The following is a 27,129-nucleotide window of genomic DNA, read 5'->3' as shown; positions in this document are numbered from 1 at the left end:
TCATCAAGGATCCACAGCACCCAGCATATTCTCTGTTCTCGCTGCTACCAGGTAGAGATGCCAGAAGATTCACACCACCAGGTTCAGGAACAGCTGCTACCCCTCCACCATCTGACTCCTCAACAACAAACTCAATCAGGGACTCGTTTAAGGATTCTGACTTTTACTGACAACAAATCTGAAATTTGAATCGACTGCACATGTACTGATCATAACAATCTATCGGTGATTACTTGAGGGCAGGGTAGGGATATTTGCAGTGTTAAAGAAGAATTTCTGCTGGCGTCGAGTGTAATTCACAAATGTGCTGGAGAAACTCAACGGGTCATTCAGCATCCACAGGAAGTTTGTTTCAGACCCTTCGTCAGGAATAAAGAAAAACTCTAACCTTAACCTGAATAAAAGATGGGGGAGGGGGGGAGGAGACGAGAGGAGGGAGGAAGGGAAGGAGCACAGGTTGTTTGTAATTTTGCTCTGATTTGAATAAAAATACCTCGTCTACATCAAGACTTGCAAATATCCACATTTTGACAGTATCCTTATCCTTAGCCCCTCTGCTGATATAAACCTCATTCACACTATTGTTACACTGCAATCCCTTCCCCTAGATTTTATTCCTATATTGCCCCCATGACCATTCTTTCACCTTTCGTCTTTAGTCTGTGTTCTAATTGCAGAAATTGTTCCCCACACCCCCCTTTCCCCCTCTCCATCTAGATTCCTTTGCTTCTTTCGCCTTAAAGAATGCTTGGCTGTTTTTTGTCACCTTTCTAATTGACTAATTGCCAAAACGTTATTTGATAAATAAAGTGTTTTGAATTTTTTTTCCCCTCCATAAATGTGCTATAAATAAAGGGGTTGGTGTTCTTGCGACAACTCTAATTAACATGTGTTGGGTTACGGTCCATCTATTTTTTGGTATGGTGTGAATGTTGACAAACAGTGGCCTCTAAAAGCCTCATTTTAAGCACTTCTGTTCTGAATCATTCCAAGATTTCAATGAAGCAAACGCAAGATTGATGTCCTTGCAATGCCCCTCTCTGTGGCCAAGATAATAGAAATGCACACATTAAAAGGCATTCTGCAGAGAAGCGCTGCTGGGAATACAACACAGTGAGTGGGTGGAGGGAGATGTGGGCGAAGGTCAATGCTCCCAGCACTCAGCTCCAGCAACTTTTCATTGACCTGCAAAAATAAAGTACTGCCTTAACCAAGGCTTAACGTGAGCAATAACAGAGCAGGAATAAAAATTCCAGTTCAATACAGTTTTAACGGGAGATGAATGTCTCAGGAAAGGTGAGCAGAGCGGTTACAGTGCTAGCTACTGGGTCTGAACGTGACGCTGCCTGAAAGGTGTTTGTACATTCTCCCTGTGACTGCGTGGGTTTCCTCCAGGTGCTCTGGTTCCCTCCTACGCTTTAAAAAACATAATTTATGTAGTTGGTAGCCCTGGGCTCATGGTACCGGAAGGGCCTGTTGCCGTGCAGTATGTCTGAATGTAAATTTTAAATACGAAGGTTTCAATGTGAAGGGGTTGGGGTGGAACAGGAGCAGGGAGAAGAATTGTCGGAAAACTCAAGAATTGCAGATGCTGGAACCATGCGTGAACAAAGAGAAGCCGGGGTTGGGGGTGGGGGATGGTGGTGGGGGGGAACTTAGTGACTCAGGCAGCATTCATGGAGAGAAATTATAATGATTATTGTCAAATCCATTGGACAATGCACAAATGCATTCGCATTCACATTTTCCGCTGCTGAAACTTTGTAAAAGAAATCTACAATCATTTTAAATTATAATGTTCACTTTAGAGAGAGAGCATGGTAACAGGGCCTTCCGGCCCACCTCCCAGTTACATCAGGTGACCAGTTCACCAGCATGTCTTTGGAATGTTGGAAGAAACCAGAGCACCTGGGGGAAACCCATGTGGACATGGGGAGAAGGTACGATCTCCTTACAGATGGCGACGGATTTGAACCTGGGCTGCTCTCACTGCAATGGTGTTACACAAACTGCTGGTGCTATAAAAGCACTGTGCCAACTACAAACTCCATCCTGAATGCTATCCTTGCCATCCTACCTTATCATTTTATGTAATTAATACTACATTCATTATATATTAGTATTATATCCATAATTAATTGGATTAAAAAGAAACAATAAATACAAAAATAGATAGATAATCAATATTCAGAAAATAAAGAGGGAAATAGGAAGCATAAAAGGTGGGGGGAGGCGGTTTGGGGAGGGACCAAGAGATGACAGGATGCTTGACAAATAAAGATGGGAGAGGTGGAAATATGGGTAGGGGGAGGAGACCACTTTGTGGGAAAAGGGAGAACCAGAGCTGGTAAATGGGAAATAGAAACAATGGAGCCAGATCGAGCTGGGGAGTTTCCTGAATTTGGAAAACCCAATGCAAGGCCACCCAGGAGGAATAGGATCTGTTGGTCCTAAATTTACATTTGGCCTCACGTTGGCAATGCGTGAGGCTGAGGACAGACATTTCTGTGTGGTAATGGTGAAGGGAATTAAATCCTGGAACCATGGAGGCGTGTGCACAAGATTGTGTGCCTGTGCTGGACAGTGGCCACAAGGGATTCCAGACATCAGTGAGCAGCAAACTAGCACAGGGCACCAGAAATGTGGAGAACACCACATCCCCCTTCTCCCCCACCCACCCTCCACATTGAGAAGGAAAAGCCGAGGAGACGACCATACAGGGAAGGTGACCACAGCAGAAAACCAGCGAGGGGCTCAGAGACTGAACCCACACAAGCTGCAGGCGACTTGTGGTTGGGGGACTCATACAGGCTGCGGGCTACTGGAGACTGTCTCATGGGAACCTGGTATTGGAACTGGATTCATGAGGGTGCTAAGGGCAAGGAGGGCTCCTGAAGGCTTCCTGATCACGTCTAAGGTTTGGATCTGGAACTCAGGTTGCTGCGAGAGGGCTGAAGGCGAATTCATGGACACTCAGTGACTCTGAAGGGACTCTCTTTTGCTTCTCTTTCTCTCTGTTAGGGGCGCTGGGTGACACTAATGGCGACTCTTCGTCTACCTCACAGGAGGCAGAAAGCAATTTCATGTAATATTACATGAAATAGTATATGATAATAAAGGAATCTTGGATTGAAGTGGCTGGCAACTGAGAGCTCCAGGGTTGAAGATGCATGTTGCCAAAAAACTTCTGTAGAGAACTGGCACAGGCTTGTAGAATAGAAAGAGCAATGCAGAGGCTGGGCTGAGATAATTTGAGAGTTTTTCACTGGTGAGACCTCCCTTGGAGTACAGGTCCAGTTTTGGGCTCCTTATTGAAGAAAGGATGTGCTAGTATTGGAGAGGGTTCAGAGAAGATTCACAAGAAGATTCCTGGAATGAAGGGATTAATCTAGGTCAAGAAGGCACAACTTCAGGATTGAAGGGCATCCATTTAAAGCAGAAATGAGGAGGCAGAGAGATTCAAGATTCAATTTATTGTCATGTAATAAAAACAGAACAATATTACACGGAATTCACTTTAGCCTGCCTTAAGACATACAGATTCGCCATTGGTAGAAATGGCCTGAAGCGTCTCTTACAGACAAAAGAGAGTCCCCAAATGTCAATGGATTCAAACTCCAGCCCCCTGCAGCCACACAGAGTCCAGTCTGAACCATCAGCATCCTGAGCTTGAGATCCCAACCTCCAACATGGTGGGAATCCCCTGGTCACAGTTGCTAGCAGCCCGCAGTCTGGGTGGATTCTTCACCTCAAATCTCCAACTGCCTACCTTCAATTCTTTCTTCAATCGCTGAGGTCCTCACCAGTCTGCCACCATGGGCATCATCCCATGGGTCATCTCCTCTGCTTGTCCTTCTCAAATGGGGGTGGGGTGGGGGAGGGTGGACTCGCCATTTTCTGGTGCCCTGCTCCTCTGCTTCCCCAGAGTCTGCAACCCCTCGTGGCCGACGATCAGAGGCGCCAGAATCTTGGGAGCAGATCCTGCGGTCGTAGTATTTTTAATTAAACCCACCATCGGCTCCATTTACAGGTCACTTAAAGCCTGTAATGAGCCAATTGTATGGATGGACCCTGTGGGAGCACTGTGACTCCACTCCCCCAGCTGTTACGGCAGCTCCAGCAGAGATGCATTCTTCCAGAGCTGTGTACCTCTGGAATTTACTGCCTCAGCCGGCTGTGGAAGCCAAGTCATTGGGTGCATTTAAGGCAGAGATTCATAATTATCTGAACAGTCAAGTATCACAGATTATGGGGATAAAGCAGGGGAGTGAGGCTGTGTGGGAAAGTGGATCAGTTCATATTGGAATAGCAGAGTGGGCTCAATGGGCTAAATGGCCCAGTTCTGCTCCTCTATCACGATCTTGTTGTCTTAACACAGTTTGGGTACCAAAAGAAAAAAAAATGTTTGCTTTCATATTGCTCTTTGCACTTTTCTTCAGGACAGGCCTCAGGCTATAATAAAACTGAAGGATTTTCTGGGAAGTTACAGTTGTAGGGTAAAAATTCAGCAATTAATTGGTGCAGAACCTGCTCAAACTACCTTCACAGCCTGCTCCTAGATTCCAACCCCCTCTTTATCCGATTCTGCCAAATCCTCCTGCAGCATAAGTAAAGAATCTTAGTGGCTTCTGACACAGGATGGCACCGTTCAGTCCAATGTGCTTATTTTGACTATCATTCCTGTCCAATCCCAACCTTTATATTTGAACCTTAGGGACCAGGCATGTGACATCAAATTACACCATTTCTGCAAGCCATGTGCCCTGATTCATGTAACTGGGAGCAAAGTGTTCCTCCTGTCTCTCCACTACAAATTCTACGAATGATTTTAGACCAGTGCTTGTCCACCTTTTTCTTTCCACTCACGAACCACTTTAAGTATTCCCTATAGGTGCTCTGTTATTAGTAAGGGATTGCTTAAGGTTGATTGTGGGTGGAAAGAAAAAGGTTGAGAACCACTGTTTTAGAAAGGGACAATGCTCTTTTTCCACTTCTTTTCTTTGCTTGGCTTCGCGGACGAGGATTTATGGAGGGGTAATGTCCACGTCAGCTGCAGGCTCGTTTGTGGCTGACAAGTCCGAAGCGGGACAGGCAGACACGGTTGCAGCGGTTGCAAGGGAAAATTGGTTGGTTGGGGTTGGGTGTTGGGTTTTTCCTCCTTTGTCTTTTGTCAGTGAGGTGGGCTCTGCGGTCTTCTTCAAAGGAGGTTGCTGCCCGCCGAACTGTGAGGCGCCAAGATGCACGGTTTGAGGCGATATCAGCCCACTGGCGGTGGTCAATGTGGCAGGCACCAAGAGATTTCTTTAGGCAGTCCTTGTACCTTTTCTTTGGTGCACCTCTGTCACGGTGGCCAGTGGAGAGCTCGCCATATAACACGATCTTGGGAAGGCGATGGTCCTCCATTCTGGAGACGTGACCTACCCAGCTTAAATCTCACATCGTTCTGAAAGCATGCATTAGGTCACAACTTTGTAGAACAACCCTAATTTTCCCAGACCCATCTTTTAACCAAAGTTTCTTATCCATGGCAACATGTAGTAAACGCCTCTGCCCTACATGTAAGGAGTTTGGATTTTTCTTGGGTAGTGGATAGCATAATGCAATTACAGCACTAGTGATTTGTGTTCGAATCTGGTGCTGTCTGTAATGAGTTTGTACGTTTCAGCGTGGATTACCTCTGGGTGCTCTGGTTTCCTCCCACCCTCCAAAACATAGAGGGTTGTAGGTTAATTGGGGCATTTGGGTGCATGGACTAGAAGGGTGTGTTACCATGCTGCATGTACATTTACAATAAAATTTAATGAATGCAAATGAAGAATTTAAATCTCTTTTGAAGATGATAACTGAGGTTTAACAGGTCAAGGCAGAAAACAACAGCTTGTTTTCCATTTTCTTTGGATGTGTTTTTTGCGTTTGTATTCTTTTCCAAACTAAATAACAGGCAGTCTGCCAGATGTCAGTCATGCAGCATTAGTCCTTCAGAACCAAGGGCTCAGAATCTCTGTCTAAGTTAGGGTAAGGTGGGGTTCAAGGTTGTTGAGGAGTGATGGTGGTGAAAGTGGGCACAAGATCTATGTTAGAGTAGAGAGTTCTTGGAAATATATTGAAATATTACATAAATATCTTGTGAAATTGAAATGATATAAATAACCATCCTAGTAAATGTTGCTCACTATAATATATAGCATATAATTATAAAATCAAGCATTCTTCTCAAGTCATGTGAATTGTTAACGTGGAATGGAAGAAAGTTTCACCCGGTTTAAAATCAGCAGGTGACAGATACATTTTGCTTGGACCTTCAACATTCCAAAGAGACAGACTTGCATTCTCACTTTGGCCTTCACTGTACTCTGATCTTGCATCAACTTTAAGAACAGTCAGATCCCGGGGGATGGAGACACATTCCCAGTGTAAAAGTCCAGTAAAGGCCCAAATTTCCATTCACAAAAGTTCCCAGATGTTTCTGCTGTTTTATAACTACACCCATTTACCATTCACTCACACAGACTTTGTAGAATCATTTCTCTTTGACACTACATTGGCCTGTTTTCTCAAAGGGACTCAATCTGGAGCTTTAACTCCTGGGCTAATGTAGAAAATTCCACTGCAAACAAAAATCTCCTTTGGTATTCCCACTGCCAAGGCCATTGCACTCAACTGCAAGTTTGGATTGAAACTCAGCATGCAGCTGGGGAGCTGTGGTGGTACACCACTGGCCTACTGCAGGGGGCAACCTCTGTACCTTCAGGAGTGTACCGCCGGCCTACTGCAGGGGGAAAACCTCTGTACCTGCAGGAGTGCAAGGGACAGGACAACACCTGGCTGGCTGTCAATCAGTCGGCCTGAATGGATCAAGCCCCACCCAGTCGGGTGTCCATCACCCTCCAGGATATAAGCCTGCACCGGCCTCCCGAGGCCTCACTCAGAATTGCTGCAGCTACAGCCAGCCTGGCTCTGTGGATTAAAGCCTGTTGTACAGTCTTTACCTCATGTGTGTCTGGCTAACAGCGCACCACAGGAGCTATTTGTGGTCTGCGAGGAGCTTGCAATAGCTCTGAATGAGAGGCAATGGCTCAGTTCTTTGTCAAACTTACCAACGAGAAACAATAGGAGTTGAAGCTCCAAACCTGGAGATAGCAGACTAATGTGGAGACCAACCTGCCCTTAGATATAGCTGGACATTTTGTGGTCCCTTCCTGTCTCCATCTCTCCTCCCACCCTAGCTCTACAATTAATTGATTCATTCATAGAGAAAGCTCACGATAACAGGCCTTTCTGGCCCACAAGACCTATATTGATTATTTTCCCTTATTTAACTAATAATTTGGCCCATCAGGCACATTTTGCATCTACGAGGAAAGTGGATCACGGTAGCGAACCAGTGAGGGGCTTAGTAGCTGAGAGACCCACACAGGCTGCAGGGACTTGAAGCTGCAGAGGTAGCTGGAGGTGAATCCATAGACACTCAAATACTCTGGAAGGACTCTTTTTTGCTTCTCTTTCTCTCCTACTCTAAGGGGCACCGGGCGACACTAATAGTGACTCTGACTGCCTTATGGCAGGTAGTATTACATATTCCGTACTATTGCAAGACAATAAAGGATTCTTGAATCTTTCCTCAAAGCCATGCATGTTTTGCTACTTCAGGTAGTTTTTCCACTTTCTTTTGAAATGTGTTCTCACTGAACCAACTCTCCCCACCAATTTTCGTTTTAACAAGAATAGGAACGTTTTACAAAAAAGCTCATCAACGTTCACCGCAGTGGTGCAGATGTTAGTGCTGCTTTCACACAGCTCCAGAGGCATGGGTTCAATCCTGACCTTGACTCTTGTCTGCATGGAGTTCACAGGTTGTCCCTGTGAGTTCCTCCTCCAGTCTCTCATGCCCCTCATGTCAGTGGGAGGCTGGAGATTGGGGTGGGTGGAGTTTGTGAGGATGTGAGAGAAAGGCCAGGAACAGTGCAGATTGAAGCTTGATGGTCAATGTGGTTCGAAGGACCTACTTCCTTATATAAACCAGAGCATCTGGCACCAGATGCACCACAAACCACCTCCCAGAAAATGAACTGCCACTCAATTCTACACAATTCTACAAATGTGAGGATAATTATCTGATTCAATGGTTCTCAACCTTTTTTTCCACTTACCACCTTAAGTAATTTGGAGTAATCACTGACTAACCACAGGACACCGATGGCATAGGAATGCAACTATATTATAATTACATTTTGAATTTCTTCAGGGAGAGAAAGAAACAGGGGAAGGAGTAGAGAAGGAAATAAAGACAATCATGTACGTTATTATTCTTTTCAGGAACATCATTTATTGATAGTTTGGATCAAATGTATTAATTACAAGAAGCTCATCAGGTCGGATTCAGTCTTCTACAACAAATGGTGTAATCAACTAGAACATGTTAACTCTGCCACGTAAGCCTTTTGATAAAGGTGCAAAACTCCATTTTACAGAAATGCACCTTATCAATGAAAGCCTTGAAATGAGCACAAATGCAACCAAGGAGATGGCAAGTGGGGAAAAGGGATATAAAGATCAGAGAGAACCACCAAGGTAGAACAAGAGTATTTATCTTGGCAACACAGCCAGAGCAAAACAGAATGGCTGAACACAAAGTTCAAGCACAAATAGCAAAAACAAGAACAGGCCTCTTGACATTGCCTGTGTCTTGGAGCATCAGAAGACCGACAGCTGTGATATGTTTACTTTGTTTTCTGCAGAAGAAAGTCTGCAGCTGAAAATTACATTAGAAAGGAGTCTGCTTGATGGAAGGAGAAGGAAAGAAAAGAATGGACTCAGTAGAATTTCTGGTGTAATTTTGTTGAATGACAACATTGTCTGACTGGCTTAATGCAACCTAGACTGTATACCTAAAATGGATGAGGGGGGGGTGGGGGGGTGGTTTGGGAGGAAAGGGGGGGGGAGAAAAAGTCACTGTATATGTGTGAAAAAGAAATAGTGTATATCATGGCTAATGTGATTTATGGTGTGAAAAATAAAAAAATTTAAAAAAAAAAGAAAGGAGTCTGCCCAACCCCCATCATCATTTCAGGTTGAGAAAGATACTGGCTAATTGCATGCTGTGGAGATCAGGTAACAGGTAGTCCAGCCATTTCTTAACCAGACCATTCATTACTCCAGACAACAAAGATTTTGCTTCCTGGACAATTGTAGGTGTATTTTATGGATTTTAGGCTGCTAATAATGAAAAAAGTCCTTAACATTTGCAATCACATAATGTATTTTAGATATAACCTACTCATGTGACTTCCTGTCATATTTTAAGTCTATTTCAACCAGACAAAACCAGGAAATGCAACGTGTTGTTGAAAATTCATTTTCTCCATTCACACTTGGACGTCTTCCCTGCTGATCTTGGTGCCGTCAGTGATGAACATGGTGAAAAGTTTCACCAGGACATTGCGACCATGAAAAAGCAACTGGAATCCATCAATGCCGGCCGACTACTGTTGGACACTGACACGAGAGGCATCAGATGCTGAGTACAAATGAAAATCGGCAGCAAAACATTTTTAGGTCAGTTGAACTAAAGCAATGTGTCAACATCATTATGGGATTAAACATGCTAAATTCAATAAAAGTTCATTTAATGTTTCTCCAACTTTCTGTGTGACACAGCAAATCTGCAATTATCTTTGTGTTCAGCTTGAAGTTGTCTATTATAATCCCCAATTTTTTTCAAGAAGGAAACCTTTTGAAAAAATGTGTTATCCAGTGTTATTGAGGGACTTCTTGTGACAGCAACCATGTCTGCTCATTGTGGGTTAATGAGGGAAATCTCAAAATGAACCAAAGAGGAGCAGTCAATTGATAATATGGCCATCAGCTTCTGGAGCAACTATTCTCGACGAGGGCTATGCCTGGGGGCTGCAGCACATTTCAAGGGAATGAAATCATAAAATAATTTTTATACTATTTATGCAGTTTGGCCTGGAAGTCAGCCAGCTCCCCACCATGACTACCAGCCCCCCCCACATCTCCATCGGGCACACAAAACTCAAAATGGTCAACCAGTTTACCTATCTCGGCTGCACCATTTCATCGGATGCAAGGATCGACAATGAGATAGACAACAGACTCGCCAAGGCAAATAGCGCCTTTGGAAGACTACACAAAAGTGTCTGGAAAAACAACCAACTGAAAAACCACACAAAGATTAGCGTATACAGAGCCGCTGTCATACCCACACTCCTGTTCGGCTCCGAATCATGGGTCCTCTACCGGCATCACCTACGGCTCCTAGAATGCTTCCACCAGCGTTGTCTCTGCTCCATCCTCAACATTCATTGGAGTGACTTCATCCCTAACATCGAAGTACTCGAGATGGCAGAGGCCGACAGCATCGAATCCACGCTGCTGAAGATCCAACTGCGCTGGGTAGGTCACATCTCCAGAATGGAGGACCATCGCCTTCCCAAGATCGTGTTATATGGCGAGCTCTCCACTGGCCACCGTGACAGAGGTGCACCAAAGAAGAGGTACAAGGACTGCCTAAAGAAATCTCTTGGTGCCTGCCACATTGACACCGCCAGTGGTCTGATATCGCCTCAAACCATGCATCTTGGCGCCTCACAGTTCGGCGGGCAGCAACCTCCTTTGAAGAAGACCGCAGAGCCCACCTCACTGACAAAAGAAAAAGGAGGAAAAACCCAACACCCAACCCCAACCCACCAATTTTCCCCTGCAACCGCTGCAACTGTGTCTGCCTGTCCCGGATCGGACATGTCAGCCACAAACGAACCTGCAGCTGACGTGGAATTTACCCCTCCATAAATCTTCGTCCGCGAAGCCAAACCAAAGAGAGGAAAGAAGTAGGGTAGAAACCAACTAAACTTGACGACTTCATAGGGAGGGGGGCCCATAAACTTTGAGCAGAGACCTAAGGAGGCCATAGCCAAAAGAAAGTTCAGAAAGTTCTCGTGGAGACCAGAAGAGTGGAGGCATTCCCAATAGGGCCACAGCGCATTTAAGTTTTCATTTCATCTCACGTAACATAAATATTTTTCATGTTTTTTTATGCAGTTGTTAGGAGAGAAGTAGGGAAGAATCCAACTGAACTTGACTGCTTCACAGAGAGGGTGGAGGGGCATAAACTTTGAGCAGAGTCCGAAGGGAGTCATGGTCAAATGAAGGTTGAGAATGGCTGCACTAGAGGAACCGAGAATAAACCAGGTGTAGGAAAAGCAGAAAGATTTGTCAAGAATGATTCAAGGTGGAGTCGCCTACAGGTTCCCTGATTTTCCATAAGTATTAGGTCTTGGTTAGTGAAAGGTTATTAAGTTTTCTACTTACATCAAGCTGTTTGCTATTTGTGGCAGGGTTCTCTGATTGACTGGAGGCTGAGAAATGCTTTAGCCTTTTAATAATCTGTCTGAGATAATAAAAATAAAAGCATTTTGAGTGGTGACTGAGACCTTTTAAAAGCAGCATGCTTAGGGTGTCGGCTGAAGGGATGAGTTTGAGATGTAAACTGCCAAGTGGAAGTGCTCTGCAAAACTAGAATAAAAACGCAGCATAGCTGAAACTCCTTATCAGGACCTCCCCTTGTCACCTTTGCCATGTCTATTTTTGTTGGTCTTAACTCAGGAATGTGACCTTCATGCTTGTCTTTTACTCAGACCACGCTGGGCTCCACAATTCAGATGCTTTAAGTGAAAATCCAATAAAAATAAGTGATAATAATGGTTCACTTACAAATACCCACTTTCTGAATTGGATCTTTGCAAACTTGTGATCAATTTGAACAAACAAAAACCTATTAAATATTTATTGTATTTTAGAACATAGATCAGACCCTTCAGCCCACATTGCTGTGACAACCTACGTTAACCTATTCCACCTTCCATCTCACCCTTCCCAACCTCACATCCATCACCCTCTATTTTTCTTATCTAAACATCTTTTAAAAGCTCCTATTGTCATTTCTGTTTTAAAACCCAAATGTTTCACAAAGTAATAATGTAATCAGATTTCTGATTGAGGGATCAGAAGTTGGATTCTGTGTAAATGATATCTGAGGTTGAACTCACTGTTGACCAAGTGATGATGAGAATTCTATGCAGATGAGGCCACTTAGTCCAGGTTCTCCTGATTCTCCTCATGTGTACCAGCAACTTGACCTTGCACATCATTGCTGGACTGCATGTCAGCACCAGTTATTAACATCGACTTTGCCAAATTCCTTGCATAAGATTTGGCTTTGAATGCAATCCAAAGTTCATGAGGGTGGTTTTCCAGCTCCACTCCACCCTAAACCTCAAACTGAAAGCCAGTAGGAGTTTCAGCACTGGATCATCAAACATGTTACGGATGTCTTTCATCTTGAGTATATTTAAGGCTTGAGATCAGCTTTGAACAGCGCAGCCAACACAAGGGATTATTCAACTCATTCCACTGTTACCACCAATTTGTACTTTCTTCGGTACAATAAGTCAAATGAGCACTAAGAAGTTGGTTGAACTGAATATCCATAACTCGAAAACTGAGTTTTGGATTAATGGGCCTCGAACAAAAACAGACAATTCTGGAAAGTCTTGGCAGGTCAGGCCAAACATATGCATCTCTATCATTTGTCTGTGTGTGTGTTATATCTGTATGTATGTTTGCAGCGTGTTGCACCAAGGACTGGAGAACGCGGTTTCGTCGGGTTGTACTTGTACAATTGGATGTTAAATAAACTTGAACTTGTGACCTCATTTAAGAGACATTGTTCTGAGAATGTTTTCTGATAGGTTTAACATTATTAAAATTATTACTTAATATATTACTTTTATTGAAATATTATAATAAGGAATTATTCATACTATCTGATGTTAAAGGGCAAGATGATAAGTTGGATTAGATGATGGAGTACAATAAATGGATGGAACCAGCGGATGAGAAGATAGGATACTTAATCAGTATGGAGTAGGCGGACGGGGTTTATTGGGGAATGTGAACAGATGGGAGATGGGGGATAGCCAAAACATCAACTGTGCCTTTTTCTCCACAAATTCTGCTCAACCTTTTGAGTTCTTCTAACAGTTTCTTCGAGATCATCTTCAGACTCTCTGTCTCTAAAATCAAGGATATTTCCTTGAATTTCCTGCAACAATACAGGAAAATTGCATGTATGTAGCCATGGAAACAAATCGCAAAACAGCAAGTACCTTACATTATAAAATGAAACGATCTTTTTACAGATTGGTTCCTTTCATTTTAATTTATTTTGTTGTTTTTTTTCCCTTTTAATTAATTTTTAACATTTAGAGATACAGCAGAAAAACAAGCCCTTCCGACCCACAAGCCTGTGCCACCCAGGGTTTGACCTTTATCTCCAACTAATTAATGATTTTTTTTGCTGATTATCTAATGATGTTCATTTCCATCCAGTTGTGAACAATGACGGATAATTAAGCCACTAACATGAGGAGGTGGAGGAGGCTCTCAGAATATCTCCATCCTCCACAATCCTCAACACACGAGTGCTAAAGCATTGTCAAGTTTGTTCAATCAGAATTTCCGAATAAATGATCCATCTTGGCTTCCTCCTGAGATCTCTGCCCACTCAGCATTCAGACTGATATTGAGGGACGAGAGAGGGAATGGGATACAGCAAAGCCTGTGTGGCCAAATAACATCCCAGCTAGCGTACCGAAGGCCTGCACTCTAGAAATAGATCTTCAAACCACACTGTTCCAGTACAAATACAACACTAGCAGCTGCCCAGGAATGTGAAAAATTGTCCAGGATTATCTTGTTCATAAACAGCAGTTCAAATTCCATCCACCTAACCACTGCCCAAGCACAAACTCTCAGTTTTCATCAAACTTCGGAGAACGCTGTTTTATCGGGATGTACTTGTACAATTGGATAATAACACTGAACAATGAAGATTTTGCTTCCTGAACACTTTTGGGTATATCTTAAGGATTTCAGCCTACCGTTCATGAAAACCACCTTAGAATGTTCTTTTCACACACTTTCATTTTAGATATAACTCAGTTTTAAACTACATATAAACTGCATCCAGCTGATTGACAACATGCTTCAAGCAAAGATTCACACTTGGGGGTTCTTCCCTGTTGATTCTGGTGCAGTCAGTGACGAACATGGTGAAAGGCTTCACCAGGGCATCATGATCATGGAAAGGTGTTATCAGGGCAACTGGAATCCATCAATGCCGGCCAACTATTGTTGGACACTGACATGAGAGGCATCAGATGCTGAGTACAAACAAAAATCAGCAGCAAAACATTTCTAGGTCAATGCGTCAGCGTCATTATGTGATTAAACATACTAAATTCAATAAAATTTAATTTAATGTTTCTCCCACTTCCTACATGAAACACCAAATCTGAAATTATCTTCATGTCCAGATTGAATTGTCAATCATAATCCCCAACTTTTTTTCAGGAAGAAAGCCATTTGAAAAAATGTGCTGTCCAATGTAATAAACTTGAATGGATGTAAGTTCCATCAAGTGACATGCTTCCATCAATACTCTGCTCATTCGTTCCCACTTTGGATTTCAACAAGGCTACTCGAACCAAACCACATCACAGTCTTAATCAAAATATGAACCAAAGAGCTGAATCCCAGTGATGAAGCCTCAACAAAGGGTCCCAGCCTGAAACATTCTACCCATGGACACTGCCTGATCTGCTGAGTTCCTCCAGCTTCTCGTTCGCTCAAAATTGCAACATTTGCACTTTTTTAAACCATAACTAACATGTCCTACTATTGCATTGAAATCTTCTTCTTATCCCCAAGGGGAGTTCTGTAAAGCTCAGTTGCTTTGCTCCCTCCAGCTCTGGGCCCACATAGATCATGGGCCCTGACCCAAAACTGACCATTTCTAACCATGGCTCACTGAGTTCATGCAGCTTCTTATTGTTTGGGTCAGAAATGTGGAACTCACTTTCAGATCAAGTGGTTGAAATAAATATCATGGTTTCTTTAAAAAGGAAGCATGTTAAATTGTGATGAGTCTGGGGTATGTTTATTTGTACATTTATTCACTAAGTTGCTGGAACTGCCCGGACTTGTCTATCTGTAATTACTCTGAACTGCAGGCAGTTAAAAGATAGACCCACCATTGGGTCTATCTTTCCCCTTTAAGTTCAAAACTGATTTGCTGCCTGTTGTAGTACAGAGTATCGTAAGTTCAAGTTTATTATTATCCGATTGTACAAGTACAACCCGACGTAACAGTGTTCTCTGGTCCTTGATACAAAACATGCAGACACACAACCAGACATGACAAACCTCCAGACAAATGATTTATATGGTGGACAAATATACATATATAAAAATAAATAAATATTTTTTAATAAACGGTAATCTCGGAGGGTGAGTATGAGCAGTTCCTTCAGTTATTCAGCAATCTCATTGTTTGTAGGAAGAAGTCAAACATGTGCCCATAACTTCATATTAAACATACTCTTCCTTATCAGCATAGGTGTGAAGTATTATTGGTTGAGGCCAAGGCTAAGTAAGGACCTTATTGCTTTCCCCCCAGTGCTCTCGCTCTCTCTCTCTCTTCCCTTTTCCCTCTGTCTTCTTTCCCAGAACCAAAATCAATTCTCACTTCTACTCTTATCATATCCAATTAAGACCTTTTGTTGGTCTGGACACTTCCCTCTGCCAATTTTCAGCCTTTATTCTGATGCCTTTGCTCATACCTTGAAGAAGGACTCAGGCCCGAAATGTCATTGATATACGTTTACCTCTGATGGACGCTGCAAGACTGGTTGAGTTCCTCCAGCATTTCTGAGCATTTTTACTACAATCACAGAGACTGCAGACTTTTGTTCATTGCATTCTGCCAGTGAGCACCTAGCCTAGTCATTATGTTGGTTGGACAGGACATCAGGTGAAGCTCTGCAGCTTGTCTTCCAGGGGCAAACAGGATTGTGTTTTAAGATGGTAAGACAACGTACCCTCGCACTTTGCCCATTTGTCCTGCTTCAATCTCTGGAGATATGTTTTCTTTCTTCGAGTTCAGCATGCCAGATATAAAAAATAATGCGACAATTTCTATAAAACTGTCAGCAGTGAGTTAACCATCATTATTGGCGCGAACATGCTTGTTATTATTTTCTTTAAGTTGTTGGGGGAAATGTTGGAGAATTCTTTTAGTAAAATGTTTATGATGTGCTGTAAATTCTTTCTGTTTATGAAAAGCTACCTATTTACATTAAAAGACATATTCTTAATCCTATGGGGTCATGCATTCAGGAACTGTGGCTTCCATATGGGGTTGTAATAGTGTAACAATACCCCTGTTGAGCTGAGCTGGTGACACTTCAGAAGTCCTTACCAGCAACAGATCAAAGAGGGGAAATGAGTGATTATGTAGGAGAATCAATTCGCTTTATACCCATTGTGCAATGTCACATTATTTTTCAATCTTACGGGTATCTGGAATTTTACTCAAGATCCTGAAGTTGATTGGATCAGACAGCTGTATCCATAAGGAGGCCTTGTTCTGGTTAAAACAACATGAGTCTATGCAGTGCCTGAACAGGGCATTAAGCCTCTCCTTTGACCGCCTTTGTTAATGTAATTGCAGGACTGCTAGTTTTGGCAGAGGGAGAGCTGTTCTCAGCTTCTTGTTTGCAGCTAGTTCTGGAGATGGTGCCAAGCTCTCCCTCAGGAATAATGTACCATGAAAGGCTCTGAGGACTGCTCGTACACAGGCTGCAGTGCACAAACAATGCAGATCCATTAGCAGTGTGAAAGGATGAAACAGGGGCCTGAATAAGGATTTCTGAGACTCACTTTATCCACAATGAAAAAAACATAAAGTGACTATTTTCACTCTCTGAACATAACATATCCTTCACTGGGTTCCTTTTTAAAAAATGATCTGTTCCAAAACATTGACAAATGAGTTGTGATTGTATCAAAAATAATAATTGATTTTACAGCTGAAGAGTATTTTTTAAAATCATTTTCTCTAATTATAAAAGGATTAGATTGACAAATTTCACTTTACCTGAGGATGAATTATTTTGCATCAATTGCGATTTCTGCTCACTTGGCATGATGTTGCTTCAACACCAAGCCACATTGTGTTGTTCCATCACACCACATCCATGCTCAATGACACACTGTAATTAACGTACTCGTTCGGCTCAGGATGATGTTACTGGTCACTGTAACCCACCATGACTCAGAATCAGAATTTATTGTCACAAAATTTGCTGTTTTCTGGCAGCAATATTGTGCATTACAGCTTTAAAAATTACAGTCCATAAATACATACATTAATAAAAAAATAAATAATTGAGTACAACTGAAGAGAAAAAATGTGAGGTAATGTGTGTAGTTCATTGTCCATTCAGAAATCTGATGGCGGAGGGGAAGAAGTTGTTTCTGTACCGTTGGGTGCTCGTCTTCAGGCTCTTGTACCCCCTTCCTGATGGTAGCAGTGAGAAGTGGGCATGACCTGGATGGTGAGGGTCCTTGATCATAGAGGCTGATTTCTTGAGACACCATCTACATGTCCCTAGTGGAGTGGACATATGCCCATGATAGTACTGGCCAAGTTCACAACTCTCTGTAGCCTTCTCTTGTCCTGTGTATTGGGACCAGAGAGTGATGCAACCTGTCAAAATGCTCTCCTCAGCACACATAGAAATTTGCAAGCGTCTTTGGTGACATAGCAAATATCCTTAAACTGCCAACAAAGTATAGCTGCTGGCGAGCCTTTGTCATGTTTGTATCAACATGGAGGCCCCAGGATAGATCTTCAGATATGTTGACACCCAGGAATTTGAAGTTAAATTAAATTTTTTAAATTTAAATTCGACGTACAGTACTATAACAGGCCACTTTGGCCCTGTGAGTCCACACCACCCAAATGACACCCCATTTAACCTACACCCTGGGTTTTTTTTGAAGGGTGGGAAGAAACCAGAATCCCGGAGAAAACCCACGCCAACATGGGGAGAAGGTAAAAACTCCATACAGACAGCACGGGATTCCAACACAGGTCCAGTCCTGAATGCTGGCGCTGTAAAGGCGTTGTGCTAATAACTACGTCAACCCTGCCGCCCCTTCTTTAGCCTTTCCATTGCTGACCCCTTGATGAGGACTGATTCGTGTTCTTCTGGCTTCCCCTTCCTGAAGTCCAGAATCAGTTCCTTAGTTTTGCTAATGTTGAGTACAAGGTTATTATTGTGACACCGCTCAACCAACTGATCTGTCTCCCTCCTCTATGCTTCCTCATTGCAGTCTTGTGATTCTTCCGACAACCAAAGTGTCAATGGCAAATTTATAGATGGCATTTGAATTGTGCCTAGGCACGCAGTCATGGGGATAGAGTGTAGAGCAGTGGGCTTAGCATTGAGGTGTACCTGTGTAGATTGTCATTGACGAGACATTAGTTTTCTGTATCATGCAGTGTCTCTCTGCATGGTCTGGGTGATGAGCATCCTTGAGGTTAATGTATGACATGTCACACTGTAATACTCCTGGTCACTGTCTCACAGTGATGTTCTTATTGTATCACTATTCAGTTTCTATGCGATATACCATCTTTCTGTATTGTACTGTCCCACTCCTAATCTTTCGGTATCACATTGTGTTTCATTGCAATGGCCCAAGACACTCTATTGTACACAATTCCATTGTGATCTTCCATCTTATTGGATCTTAGTTCACTGCATATATTTGATTTCGTTCTGCTCGGCTTGCTCATGCGCCTCACTAAATTGAATCTTTACCTGTATCTTTTTCATGTGCATAACATTGAATAGCCAGAGGGTATGAAAAGGAACTGGAGAGAGAGAAGCTTGAAAAATGTTCTTCTCTCCTGCTGCTACATCCCACCATCACCTTCACACCTTCCTGCCAATCATATTGATTGACAGTCAAAACCAGAATCAGAGTGTATTGTCATGAACATGCGTCACAAAATTTGTTGCTTTGTGGCAGCATTACGGGCAAAATTGCTATAAATTACAGTTTTAAAAAATAAAAATAAATTGGTGCAAAAGAAGAGAAAGGTGAGCCAGTGTCTGTGGTTCATTGTCCATTCAGAAATCTAATGGCGGATGGGGGAGAAGCTACTTTGGTACAGGCTCCTATACCTTCTTCCTGATGGTAGCAGTGTGAAGAGGGCATGGCCTGGGTGATGAGCATCCTTGAGGATAAGAGGTTTCTTTCAGAGAAACCACCTCTTATAGATGTCCTTAATGAGGTGAAGATTTATGCCCAGGATGGTGCTGGCCAAGCTCACAACTTGATCTTATTGAATGGCAGAGCAGGCTAGATGGGCCAGATGGCTGACTCCTGCTCCTATTTCATCTGTTCTTATGTTCTCTCTGCTCTGTGCATTGGCACCGTCATTCCAGACAGTGATGGATCCAGTCGGAATCCTCTCCTCGGTACACCTGTAGAATCCAATCTCTCACTGAAGCTCAGCAAAGCAAGAGCAGGATAAGGACAGCCATTTATTGTGCCCAACTATCAGCAAAGGGAAGAACTCACTCTTAGACCCAGTTTCCTCTGATCCCAAACCTTTTAGTGTTGGAACTGCTTTGGTGTGAGAAATGCAGAAAACAACCTCCACAATGTCAAGGGATACAACACCAGCGAAATAATGATCAGATCAGGTTTTAGGCATCGATTGAGCAATAAATATTAGCCTGTGCACCAAGAGAACCTGCTTTTCTTTAGATAGTGCAGTGTATATTCATTTGAGAAGATAGCTCAGAATTGATTTAACATTTCACTCCACATTCTGAATCAGAGGATTTGTCTGAATCTGGACTTACACGTGCAATAATGTAGGATGGAACTCTTGTTATAAGTTTATATTTGTAGAACAGGTAGCTCAAAAAAGTAATGTGATTTTTGGTAATTCCTCTTAAGGATTGACATACACGGATAGGTTAGAAAGACTTGGACTATATGCGATGGAGTTTAGAAGGATGAGGGGAGACATGATTGAGGTATTTAGGATTATCAAAGGGCTTGACAGGGTGAAATAAGAGCACATGTTCCCAATGATGGGTGAGACTAGGTCTAGAGGGCATAGTTTAAGAATACAGGGAAGGCCATTTAACACAGAAATGAGGAGAATTTTTTTTTACCCAGAGAGTTGTGATCTGTGGAATGCGTTGCCACAGAGGATAGTGGGGGCGGATTCGCTGGATAGATTTAAGAGAGAGTTGGATAAGGCTCTTGTGGGAAGGAGAGTTAAGGGTCATGGGGATAAGGCTGGGATTAGTTATTGAAAGAGAAAGATCAGCCATGACCCGATAAATGGCGGTGCTGGCTCGACAGGCCAATTGGCCTACTCCAGCACCTATTGTCTATTGTCTAACAAAACATCTAATTATACTCAACAGCAGTTATTAAAAAATCGGCTGAGAGTTGGAGTGAATGCAGAAGTTAACTTTAGTAGACAATGGATGTGCTTGTCTCAAAATACAATGAATTAAAATTAATAATCTTTTCTAATATAAATGTTATTTTTACATTTTAGTGATACAGCACGATAACATGCCCTTCCAGCCCACAAGCCCATGCCGCCCAAATACACCTATGTGTCCAATTAATTTAGGGTCCTGACGGGGGTGAATTCTACTGTGATATAGTTCCTGTCTATATCTCTGAGAAATGGTTTGGGGTAGAATTCACCCAATCCTCATTCATGTGTCTATTCCATATATAATCCAACATGAAATCCCTTCTAAAACTATTTTACCTGAAGAATTGGTCAACGTCTAACTTTTAAGCTCACTTAGTGTGCACATATATAACAGAATTATGTACATAGTGTCTTGGCTGAGTATGTTCCTTCTACAAAACACAAACAGATTCAAGCCAGTTCTCTTAACCTGCCAAGACTTGGTTAGGACCTTCCATGGACATCAGAGTATTCTCAATGAAGGGATTTGGCCTGAAACATTGACTATCTGCTGCTGTCCATGAAGGCTGCCTGACTCGCTGAGTTATTCACATGGAATCTGACAGGCTGTTCCTGGTTTCTTTCTTTGTATGGCTGATTGGTCATTGGGCATTGTCTTTATTGACCTCACACACCACTACCCCTCCTTCACCCAATCCTCACTCTCACCACACTGCAAGTTATTGTAACAGTGTCTACTGTTAGAAACCAAACCAGTTAATGATGAAAAAACACTAATTTCTCAAGAAAGCATGAAAAGACAAAGGCATCATTCGACACAGAGGTGATAACACAGCAGAAAAAGAGTCTAGGGATGAAAGTAGAGAGGTTCAGAAAGGACTTCCACAGTTTAAGGCCTAGGCTACCACATGAAGGACGGTAACCTCAAGGTCATGTTTGGAACTGAGAAAGCCATTTGCCTCAGACCTAAAGAACGAATGTAAGATGGGGCAAAAATAGACCTAGAAATCAAAGGCCTACTGGGTTCAAGTCCAGCCTCCGCAGATAGGATGGAAATTATGTGAACTAATTTGTCATGCAGTTCACAACACGAATTAATTGCATAGAGTGGGGGTGGGGAGGGCGAGGTAGGAGGGCTTCACTGCATGTACAGCGGTGTGGGTTTTCTTTTGTTTTGATGGATTTACCTGTTGATGATTTTCACAGTGTCCCCACACAGGGGCTCGACTCCACAAGTATGGAATGTTTTACAATCACTTCTCATTGAGGAAACATGACCTGTTGATATATTGCCCCATGGAGCTCCACTCAAAGAGTTAAGCTGAAGCCAGCACTCTCGGTTGATTAACTTGTGCATTCACATTCAACTCTTATTTTCATTCCTCATTTTCCAGACCGAGTGACGGCACATTTTTACATTCCGTACAACTGACGCAATTCTTGGAATACTTTAAATTTCCTACTTGTCACAAGCCAAGTTTTTTCTCCTACACCCTCCCCCACTTCCCCACACCCCTTCTCCCACCCACGCACTCAACTATCATTCAAACCATTGAAGCATTTCTGCACTTCATCAGTGACTGGGAAGCCTGCCTGTTTCCATTGCTCCTTGTTAACCCTGGATAAACTGGAGCTGTTCAGCAGTAGGGTTTAAACACAAAAGGGCTGGAAAAGTTGTACCTTCCTGCTTTATTTAGAAAGTGTATGAGTTTGAATCCAATAGATTTTCTACTTGTGGATTCTGGGACAATGGCCAAATAGCATTTGGCAGAGGAACATCAAACATTGCCTCAGAACTAAATTTTGCAAAGCTAGTTGCTTTAGCATGGCAAAAACACATGATCTGGTCATGATCAGATGGGCCAGATCATATGGGGTGGAACGGTTGGCATTACGACACCGGTGACTGGGACTGGGGTTCAAATCTGGTGCTGTCTGTAAGGAGTTTGTATGTTCTCCCCATATCTCCGTGGGCTTCCTCTGGGGTCTCTGGTTTCCTCCTTCAAAATGTACCAGGGTTGTTAGTCAATTGGGTGTAATTGGGCAGCATGGGCCGAAAGGGACTGTTACTGTGCTATATGTCTAAATTTTAAAAATTTTAAAATGGAGGGCAATATAAATTATTCAAATAATATTTTAGCATTACAAATAAAAGAGAAAAATATCAAAATGTGCGATATCATTGTAAATTAAGCTACAGTATAAGAATGAGATGAAATTAAGAAAAAATAAATGAAAACATTTTTTATTGTGAGGTTTGACCTTGCTAACGAGGCTAAGAGGCTTTCTAAACTACATACCTTCTGATTAGCATCAGAATGTTGCTCTTGAGTTAACAACTTCCAGTTAAACTCTGTTGGCCAAATTTGGTTGCACAAAGTTTGCAATCTTCTCTTCGTCAAAAGCTCGGGGGATGTGGAGCCAAGTGGTAGTTTGCTGACCTTTCATTTTCTAATCCATGCATCTCAGGAGATCACAAACCAGTCCTCATTGAGGGCACAGTAGTGGAGAGATTCAAGAACTTCAAATTCCTGGGTGTCAATGTCTCCGAGGATCTGTCCAGGAACCTCCATGTCGATGCAATTATGAAGAAGGCTCGCCAGCAGCTATATTTTGTGAGGTGTTGGGGAGATTTGGTTTGACACTGAAAACTCTCAAAAACTTCTACAGGTGTAAAGTAGAGATCATTCTGGCTGGTTGCCAAGAAAAATCCCAAGAAGGTAGTTAACTTGGCCTATGATATCACAGGCCCCATTGATGACATCTACAAGAGGCAGTGTCTTAAGAAAGCTGCTTGTATCCTTAAAGACCCCCACCACCTAGGCCTTGCCCTCTTCACTCAGTTACCATCGGGAAAAAGGTGCAGGAGCCTGAAGATGCGCCTTCAGCAGCACAAGGACAGCTTCTTCCCTGCATCCATCAGATTCCTGAATGATCAATGGACCAAAGACACTGCCTCACTTTGACTTGCTGTGCACTATTTTTGATTTATTTTTAAAGGTCTTCTATATGAATGTTTGCACTGCGACGCTGCTGCAAAATAACATATTTTGTTACTTCTTCATGACAGTAATTTCTGATTCTGACATCCTAATAAATCTCCTCTCCATAGCTTCTATATCCTTCTTATAATTAGATGATCAGAACCTTTAGTGACTATTGATCATTAATAGGATCCTAATGTTTCCTTTATCACAAAATCAACATCTGGTCTACATCTGGTAAGTTATGACTATGACTGCATGTTCTTTTGATGGCTTGTTTCTTCCTCCTTGCTAAATAGTGTGTTTGCTTGCTGATGTTGCAAACAATTTCTCCAGATATAATCAATAAACCAAGTTCCTTGCAGCAGACTCTTCTTATCAGTTCAGCATGAGCTTTATGCACAGTCTTTCCACAGAGTAGTACCCCCTCCATAAATCTTCGTCCGCGAAGCCAAGCCAAAGAAAAAAGTAGACAACAATGCACTACAATCCCCCTTCATGCACCCATGCACATGAGGTGACCCATTGTTATGACTGTGAAATGGCTTCATACCCTCTGGACATTAATTAAATTCAGTCCATTCTTTCAATATCTGTTAATAGGCACCTTTTAACATTGGGTTTTATAAGATTAAGCTGCGATTTCACTGAAAAGACCTCATCAACCATATTTAATTTGTATATTCTGTTGTCCTTGAGCTCATTACAGTTCTCATGCCGTAACCACCATAGAGTTTTGGTGATAACCTTCTGCTTGGATTTCCTGTACTGAAATGTATTGATCTACTGTGATAGAACAACTGCAAATCTTTGCATTTTTGGATATCACTGACTTGGGCTAGTAGTGGCTAATAACCTTTCATTTGGGGGAAGGATTTGTCTCATGAAACTTGATGTGAAACACTGGTTCAAGGTCTGCTCTCTTGATCGGTGCATCAACACATTTGCTCCTGAGGAGATTTCAAGAAGTGAAAGCAATGGTTTCCTCTTGGTCATCTCATTGCTTGACTTCTGACAGCCTCTGCACTATAATTTGATGCATTGCATGCCATCATTAACTTGGCCTTAGTACTAGAATAACTTCACTTGCACCTACCTGTTTCTCCTGCTTTTACATCCATTTCGCACTGTGTGATGGTGTTAGGCATATCTCAAAATTTGCAAGGTGAAACCCTTTACCTTTCCCTTCATTGGAAATAGCTTTCAAAACGAAGTTCATGGTTTCCCAATGCAAGAAAGATGTATTTATGCAATTGTGATAGTACAGGTCTATCACCAATGTACATAGTGTATATAGTTACAGTATCTAGACTGTGCTTACAGCGATTGGCCGAGAGCTAAGCCACATCTATTGTCTGGGCCTTAAAGGGTTGTGTCCCTAGCCAGGTCGGATCATTCCGGACTGGTCGGCCACCTGTGAAGAGCTCCGGTCTTTTGCTAATAAAAGCCTTGGTTTGGATCAACAAGTCTTTGGTTCTTTCGACGAGCTCTACAATTTTATTAGCAAAAAGAATTTTTTTGAAAGGGATGGAGCGTTTAACTCGGCCAGAAAAACTTGATATCGACCCACAGTCAGCTACAGCCTTCAAAGCCTTTAACTTCTGGCTGCTGAACTTTGAAAACTTCCTGAGATTCATTGAGGTGGAGGAGGATAACCAGCGTCTAACAGCATTGCTGTCTATGGTGTCCTTGAGAGTCTACGAGAACATCCAGGACGAGACCACTTACACTGCAGCCATAAAGGTACTGAAAGAACTGTATGATCAACCGGTGAACAGAGTTCATGCCCGGCTTGTGCTTGTGTCGAGGAAGCAACAGCCCGGCGAGTCCAGCAGGGCATATTTACAAGTATTAAAGGCTTTGGGCAAGGACTGTAACTGTGTGGACAAAACTGCTGCCGAGATCACAAATGACCTCGTCCGGGATGCCTATGTGGCCGGGCTCAGATCGAATGAAGTGAGGCTGCGCTTGCTCGAACAAAGGGTAGAAAAACTAGAGGACGTGGCCCGGATTGCAATCACAATGGAGGATGCAGCCTTAAAGTCCACCGAGCTCTCTAGGGACTGGACCCCTCGTTCTGATGTGAGTAGAGTGCCCTTCTACCCTACCACCCCACGAGAAACTGACGGCCTGTCGGCTGCTACTACACTGCCCCGTGCGAACCCGAAATGTTATTTCTGCGGGAGGGACAAGCACAGCAGGTCCCAGTGCCCAGCAAGAAAAGCCAGGTGCCAGAAGTGCCTTAAAAACGGCCACTTTGCTGCAATCTGTAGGTCTAAAATGGCCGCCAGCAAACACAGTGCCTCGTGTGAAGCCCAATCGCTGCTATCCCATTCAAACTCTTCTTCCCCAGAGCTCTCGTCCAATGAGAGCGAGGGCTCCCCTGCACGGCAACGCCTGACGTCACGGAGACGCCGAACCCGGAAGGGGCAACCCACCCTCGCAACCATGGTGATGGCCCGCCTCTCGCCCCCGTGCGGAACACTCGACATTACCGCCGCTGCTGCCGCCGCCACAGACATCCCAGGGGCCGACGCTACCGCCGCTGCTGCCGCCACCGCAGCCACCCCCGGGGCCGACGCTACCGCCGCTGCTGCCGCCGCCACAGACACCCCCGGGGCCGACGCTACCGCCACTGCTGCCGCCGCCACAGACACCCCCGGGGCCGACGCTACCGCCGCTGCTACCGCCGCCACAGCCACCCCCGCGGCCAACCAGGTGCTCACCCTAGCGTCCATCGCTGACGACCGACAGGGCCCGACCGCCGCGACCAACTACCTATCCACCGCCAATCGCGAGCAACTACAAACCCCACTACTTACCATTCACCCGCCAACGCCGCCACAACAGCACTTCCGGGAGGTCCTCCAACCTGCTCCTCGAGCGTTGACTATGTCATCCCATTGCGTGACGTCATCCCGTTGCGTGACGTCATCGCGCAAAACTCCCCTGTCAACTGCTTCAATAACATTCAACCAGCAATGCTCTCATCCCCTCACCAGAGCAATGGAACTGATTAAAGTGCATGGACACTACACCAATTGCTTATTTGACTCTGGGTCAACTGACAGTTTTATCCAGCCAGATCTGGCCCTCCGTTGGGGACTTGACATTATCCCCACTACCCAGAGGATCTCATTAGCGACGAGGTCGCACTCGACTGGGATAAAGGGGTATTGCATCGCCACGCTGGAAGTACAGGGCGTGACGGTCACCCACTTCAAATTATTCGTCCTTCCCCAATTGTGCGCCCTAGTGTTGCTGGGATTAGACTTCCAGTGTCAGTTCCAAACGGTGTCCCTACACTTTGGGGGACCCCACACCCCCCTCTCGGTCTGCCATTGCCCCACTCCCGAAGCACCCGAGCAACCCGCCCCCGTGCCCCGGGGCCAATCCTGCGGCCTTTCCACACTCCGGATTGCCCCGCCAGCTCTCTTTGCAAACCTCACCCCTGGCTGGAAGCCTGTGGCCACCAAAAGTCGGCAATATAGTTACGAAAACAGGCAATTCATTAGGAGTGAGGTGCGTAGATTGCTGGATGAGGGCATCATCGAACCCAGTTCAAGCCCCTGGAGAGCCCAGGTGGTGGTTGTCAAGAATGGGGAAAAACTACGGATGGTGGTCGACTATAGCCAGACCATTAACCGCTTCACGCTCCTGGATGCGTACCCCCTGCCACGCATCACGGATGTGGTTAACCAGATCGCCCAGTACCGCATTTTCTCCACTATTGACCTACGTTCG

The 27,129-nt window shown here is 43.7% G+C and overlaps 2 long non-coding RNA genes across 4 annotated transcripts in view; one reads left to right on the top strand and one right to left on the bottom strand.

Annotated features, from left to right (window-relative positions):
- Nucleotides 1–17,115, bottom strand: part of LOC138758794 (uncharacterized) — a 36,333-nt gene extending 19,218 nt beyond the window's left edge. For 2 of the 3 annotated variants that reach the window (XR_011354452.1, XR_011354453.1), the window contains exon 1: nucleotides 17,018–17,115. This is a non-coding gene — a long non-coding RNA (uncharacterized lncRNA). Of the gene's footprint in view, nucleotides 1–11,331; nucleotides 11,411–17,017 lie in introns of all 3 variants that reach the window. The other variant, XR_011354451.1, reaches the window with a different exon arrangement.
- Nucleotides 5,021–27,129, top strand: part of LOC138758793 (uncharacterized) — a 204,469-nt gene continuing 182,360 nt past the window's right edge. Inside the window, exon 1 of the long non-coding RNA XR_011354449.1 lies at nucleotides 5,021–5,034. This is a non-coding gene — a long non-coding RNA (uncharacterized lncRNA). The remainder of the gene's footprint in view (nucleotides 5,035–27,129) is intronic.

Source organism: Narcine bancroftii, chromosome 3 (assembly GCF_036971445.1).
Source record: "Narcine bancroftii isolate sNarBan1 chromosome 3, sNarBan1.hap1, whole genome shotgun sequence".
NCBI classification, from domain to species: domain Eukaryota; kingdom Metazoa; phylum Chordata; class Chondrichthyes; order Torpediniformes; family Narcinidae; genus Narcine; species Narcine bancroftii.
The sequence above is the reverse complement of the archived record's forward strand: the minus strand, read 5'-3'. Positions and strand labels throughout refer to the sequence as shown.